The 6211-nt window shown below is 43.6% G+C and overlaps 1 long non-coding RNA gene across 1 annotated transcript in view; it reads right to left on the bottom strand.

Moving 5' to 3' along the window:
- Window positions 1-451: 451 nt before the first annotated feature.
- The window catches only part of LOC121628866, a 10121-nt gene continuing 4361 nt past the window's right edge, over window positions 452-6211 (bottom strand). The window contains exons 2-3 of the long non-coding RNA XR_006008294.1: window positions 2303-2307; window positions 452-529 (exon numbers count right to left, since the gene is read on the bottom strand). This is a non-coding gene — a long non-coding RNA (uncharacterized LOC121628866). The remainder of the gene's footprint in view (window positions 530-2302; window positions 2308-6211) is intronic.

The raw sequence follows: 6211 nt of genomic DNA, 5'->3' as shown, positions 1-6211 counted from the left end.
GTTGGAGACGTGCTTTACGTCCATTTCTTTCAGAAAAGAATCCCTGCAAATGAGTGTATGAATTGTGATTTCCTTTGTTTCTGGTGAAAACATTTCTATTCTGATGGAAGTGGTGGAATCCTCGAAGTCATCCTAGAGACCTGTAGGGTATTCATTGTGTTCTTTGTTATGATCTTCGTCATGATCTTCATCTTGGCCTTCATCATGCTGTGTCGAGGCCTTCTTTGTGACCTTTGTCACAATCTTTGTAGGGGCCATCATGATCTTCGTCGTGGCATTTGTCTTGATCTTCATTGTGATGTTTATTATCTGTCATGGCCTTTACAAAATATAAATATATATATATATATATATATATTTTTTTTATTAGATAATGTAACTATTATAAATCTGCCTTCTGGATCTGTCATTGTGCTGATGTGTGTCAGCAAGCTGGGCCTGATGTTCGAGTGTGTGTGTGCGCCACAGTTCGTATTTATATAATGACGTTGGGATTACTGTTAACCAGTAGGAAAGAAGAAGAGTGTTGCTCCATCAATGTTCTGTTTATATTCAAGTGGCGGGGTTCTTCGTTAACCAATAAAACAGGCTCAGTCGCTCTTCAGTTGGTGGTGTATTGTGCGGGTTTCTCCCAAACTGTGCTCAACAGTGCAAAAATGTCCAGTGTAAGGATTATTAACTTATTTAAAGGAATGAAAAGAAATCACAAAAAACTCTGTCTTTCCTTCGACCGGCCAAATATTGAAATAGTTCAACCGCAATCCTCAAAGCATCCTTCCGTTGCCAGCAATGCAACCAAAAGATCCACTCCACTTCTCACTCTCCTTTAAATGCTCTAAGACCCTCCCCTTGAGCTCAATAATGCTTGATTTCTACACATCAGTTTAGTCAAGTTCTTCTTAAGTTCATACAAGACAATTAAAAAGCACATAAATTCTGCACATTGATTTAGGATAAACATCTTTATCACAGCATCATAAATGCAAAAATAAGTTTAAAGATAGAAATGGGTTAAAGCGTTAAAAATATTCACACAATTAATTATATAAATGAGTTATCGCCGTTAAGGCATTGATTTTGACATCTTTAATTTCACTGATATTTGAATGAAAATTCTGAACAATTAAACCTGTGATCTCAGCCTTTCAGTCCAACATGATTTCAGCCACATGTGTACTGTCTTCTTCTATGGTGCTTCAAGGCTTATTGATCCCGTGTGGAGCTCCACCTCCTTTAGATAAAGCTGCTACTGCAATTTTAAAGCTTGTCTGTCCATTCAGAGACACTGTAGTAAACATGGTGGCAGTTGCATGTATGTGGACCCACTGTGAGTAGATAGAAATAGATGGACGGGCGGCCGGATAGATAGATGGATAGATAGAGATTACAATGCAGCAGCAGCAATACACACAGGGACAATACAGTGAGATGGCGGGTGGCAGGAAAGATTTCCTGTATCTGTCCTTTCCACAGCAGAGCTGCAGCAGCCTCTGAGAGAAGGTCCTCCGCTGTCTATCTACTGTGTGATGGAGAGGCTGCTGATCATTGTCCATGATGGATAATAGTCTGTCCAGCACTCTCCACCACGGTCCCTAAAGACTCCAGCCTGAGACCCAGCACAAAGCCAGCCTTCTTGATGATCTTATCAGGTCTGTTAGTGTCGCTGGCTGTGATGCTGCTGCCCCAACACACGGCAGCAAAGAAAGGCAACACCAGGCTGGAAGAAGACCCCAACATCCTGCTGCCCACGCTGAAGGATCTCAGCTTCCTCAGGAAATAGTCTGCTCATCCACTTCTTGTACACAGCCTCCGTGTTAGATTTACAGAAATGCTTCATTAATAAAGAATAAAAACATAACCGTTGTTTTAGTAAAGTCATTAGAAACCAGTAGAAACAGTTTGTATTTATTGATTACATTTTTCTGTTTTTGACTTTTGAGTTTGTTCCAGTCTGCAGCTTTAAGGCTGGAACTACGTCTTCGGCTATAATCTACTCAGGCCTGATGATCACGCTCCTGAGCCCCGTCTGCACCACTTTTCCCCACAAAACCATCATTTTCAACTCCTGCTATGATCCATTTCCAATCTGGCAACACTGCTTATTTAGTCCTTTACTGAAGCGGCGTGTGCAAGCGTGAATGAAAAACAGCTGATCTGCTATGTTTGCTTTGAAAGTAAAAAAAAATAAATAATTCATAATATGAACCTAGTAACCCTGAGAGGAGGATGCATGTGTCTTGGAAATTCACAGCCTGCAGGTTCCTCCTCCTCCCTCTCTGTTGTGCTCCAACTCATCATGCACAGAGGCTACCATGCTAGCAACCAGAGCAGCTACAGAGGTGACACTACAGGCTCCGTTTAGCTGCTTTTACTCAGTCTCGTGGACTCTGAGCAGGTTTTTTCACAGACTGGCTGTTTCATGCATTTCTGTGGGAGCGTTGGCAGTTTCCAGTTGAAGGTCTTGATTCATCCTGTCAGTTCTCAGCATGTTGAATCTGACAGTGAGAATTTCAGGCTCTTGGTTTCCATGTGCTTGAACCCAGATGATTACGGTGAAGCGCTGAGCTGCAGTTTGGGCCAAAAGTTCAGCTCTTAATGGCTGAAAATGATGAAGCTGCTGCCGATGTGATGATGCAAGCAGGCGGAGGCTCAGCCAATAGGCACGGCTTTGTGATGATGGACGTCCTGTCTGGCGTCGTCTGATGAAGATGACGCTCCGCAGTCAGGCTCTGGGACCAGGCAGATGACCTGATCCATCATCACAGTGGCATACACCCAGAGGAAAGGGCTTTAACTTCACAAGCTCTCAGTGGAAGTGCTCGTGTCCTAGATCCCACTCTCTAAACAAAGATGACATGATGTATCAACGTGAACAGGCAGAGCCGATCAATAGTTAGTCTAGCCAATGCATCAGCAGGGCAGGGCGCTGTGATCCTGCTCTCCATCACTCTCTTCATAGACCATAGGACAGAGGCCTGAACTCCCTCGTGGCTTCCTCCACTTCCTCACTGTTAAACTGTCACCGTGCTCCGATGATTAACTGCTTGTGTTCATATTTGGGGCTTAATAATCTGTTTGGAGAGAAGAACGCTTCAGATTCCACACACGATGTTGCTTTGCTCCCTGCAGTCTGCTTTCCGGGTTTCATGTAAGAATTTCAGTTATCTAAAACAGCCTTCAGTAGATCCATTATATAATTAATTTACTGGTCACAAACTAATTATGATTTGCTGGCCAGAAGCTTTTTAGATATGAATATAAAGCAGGCAAATATGGAGCTTTGTGAAGAGAGAAGCAGATGGATCCTGCAGCAGGAACGCAGACCCACCCAGACACCATCAACAACCATGTTCATACTTTTTACTATAAACTATCCGCCTAGGAAATTTATTTTTCAAGCTCAATTTAAGGATGAGGAGTCCTCCTTAGGACTGGAATGTCTAAAACTCAGCAGCCATTTAATGGCTGTATGTGGCAAAGCCCCCCAGAACCTCATTTATCAGCTGTGCTTCTGCACAGATCTTGGTTTATTTGAGAATATTTTCCAGCAACTGTGGGACTGCCTCTGGGCTCTTGGGGTCGGGGCCCTTTACTCGGGCCACCCTGGATGGCTGATGCCTGGTAGGGTCTGGGGCCTGTGCCCTGTGACCATGGGGGGGGGGGTTGGCTGAGGCCTTCCTCTTCTAGGTAGGGGGGGGGTACCCTAGTCTTCCTCTAGCCTCTGTGGAGTTGTGATCATGTCTGCAGGATCACACTCATCTCTGATCCTCCTCCTTCCTCATCCTCTGCATGCTGACTCAGCACTGAGGTGTCCAGTGTGTTTATACACTAAGAGATGCTTTGGTTCAGGTGTGTGTGTTTCTGGTTCTTTGGTTGTTGTTGTGATACATGTTGTTGTTGCTGTCTTGGTTATTTTTAGGAACTCCTGATGATTGTCTGCTTAGTTTACCTGTAAAAGCTGTAGGAAATTCTCTGTTGTGTTTCTGTACAGGTGTAGCAGCTGTTAGGTTGGACTGAAGATCTTTGTATCCTCTTCCTTTTTTTCTACTTTTCTTTTTACTTCTGTTCACAATTCTTCATTTTTCTGTCCCCTCCGGTCAGTTTAAGCAAGATTAAATAAATTCAATAATTTAAAATAAATAAATAAGATTTTAAATAAATAAACAAATAGATCTTTAAAAAAATCTAATTATCAAAAGGAGCTTTATACCCCTAAAGCTCCTCTTGGCAATGCAAATTTGTTCTGCATAACACAGCAGCCAGACCATCATTCTGTCACCACCGTGCTGGACAGAAAAAAAAAGTAACTGTTAGTTAGTTTTCTGAGTAATTACTTTTATAATGCTGCAACTCTGCTACTAATGCTATTACATTTTGCAAGAAGTAACTAGAAATTGTAATAAAATTTTAAAGTAACATGCCCAACACTGGCTGCTAGTAGCAGCTAAACTCCTTCTAGAGCTAAAACGTTATTAGCGGCTAAATTGCTTGTAAAGCTAAACCAGTCATTCAGGAGGGGCTCAGAGTAGAGTCGCTGCTCCTCTGCATCAAGAGGAGCCAGATGAGGTGGCTCGGGCATCTGGTTAGGATGCCTCCTGGACGCCTCCCTGGTGAGATGTTGCGGGGATGTCTCTTGGCTGGCCTGGGAACACCTCGGCATCCCCCCAGATAGGCTGGCAAATGTGGCTTCCCAGCTTTAAACTCCCCCAACTTCACATATGTTGTGGATTTTGTGGAGCATAGGAATAATCAGGCCTTGATAAATGCAGCAGCTGAAATACATTGACATTTACATGTTATACCCTTAATTATTAGTGGTCCAGTGGCCTCGCTTAGTGAGTTCAAACCATGGAGAGGAGATGTTCTGCCAAAAAAAAGGAACTTTTTGGAGGTCAAGATCGAAATCCCAACCTGTGAGGTGGAAAAGAATAAAAAGGGGCTGTTTGGCAGCCTAAAAATGGGAGTTAAAATCGTGTGCCAAAATGTTACATGAAAGAATATCACGCCATTAGTTAATATCTTCTTCATTGTTGAACTGACTTTGGCCGAAGTATGAATAAAATTCTCTTTCTTTCTTTTTTTTTTTTTTTAACCCTGTCCTGTCCAGCATCCTAACATACAGAACGGTGGTCTGTGTGCCATATTTTGCTGGACAGATTTGCTCTACCAAGGGAGACATGTTATATACATGGCTGCCCTTGATGTTTTTATTATTTTTATTGTAATCTTATTTTCTTTAGTTTTTATATGTCAGTACCGATTCTGACAGGGAGATAGAGGAAGAGGGACAAAAAAGGGAGAAAAGGATTAAAATGTGTAAAAAACAGTTGTCTAGGCTGCCTAAAACACACCACAAAAAAACCATATAAACTACCACAGTACTACATGATACATAAAGAAAATAGGATAATGATGATATGAAAAAGTACAGTAGTCATCAAATGTACCTGCAGAGAAACGTACCAACACACAACCATCAGCAACATCTGGTAGAAGCAGATGGAGAGACGGGCACGTTTGTAAGCATGCACGTGGTAACGTGTGTGTGTGGGGCCATGCAACAAGGAAGAAATGTGTGCTTGAAAGGGGGCCGTGATCACACCGCACCCCCAAGCATCAGCAGCAGCCCACTCAGACCAGAGCAGAGAAACCCCCTACCGGAACCCCCCGGCGCGATGGGGCAGGGGCACCGGGCAGCACAGGGCGACGGGTGCCACAGCGCGGGCCGCACGGAGGGCAGGCACAAGAACAAGAACATGTCCCTGTTTTAGTGCACAGCATGGGAAACATGAGCCTGATTAAATACAGCAGTTCTACAACTAGACTAATTTGCTTATTAGAAAAGACGGACCAGCTCCTGTTTCCTCCATATAGCCTCCAGTGGAGATGGTGCTGGGCTCGGTTTCCTGGGCATCCTCCTCTGGCTGTGCTGGGGCATCAGAAGCCTCTGTTAGCCAGAGCAGTGGGCATAGGCAGTTTATCATATTTACTTTCCCAAATCATCTTTTGAGCGCTGGTCTAACTCCTGTCATTCTTCAGCAAACGTGAGGGACCTCTGGTGGTGACTTGTGTCATTGCACCGTGGAGGACTATATGAACCCAGAGCACATGCAGGCTGAGAGCTCCCCTGGTCATTTGTCTGATTCTTGGAGTAGATCTGTCAGAGAGTAGGATTGCTCCTTGTTTATTTAAGTTGGTTCCAACTTGGGAG

Source organism: Melanotaenia boesemani, chromosome 18 (genome assembly GCF_017639745.1).
Source record: "Melanotaenia boesemani isolate fMelBoe1 chromosome 18, fMelBoe1.pri, whole genome shotgun sequence".
Taxonomy (NCBI): domain Eukaryota; kingdom Metazoa; phylum Chordata; class Actinopteri; order Atheriniformes; family Melanotaeniidae; genus Melanotaenia; species Melanotaenia boesemani.
Note: the sequence above shows the minus strand (reverse complement) of the source record. Positions and strands in the feature narration are given on the sequence as shown.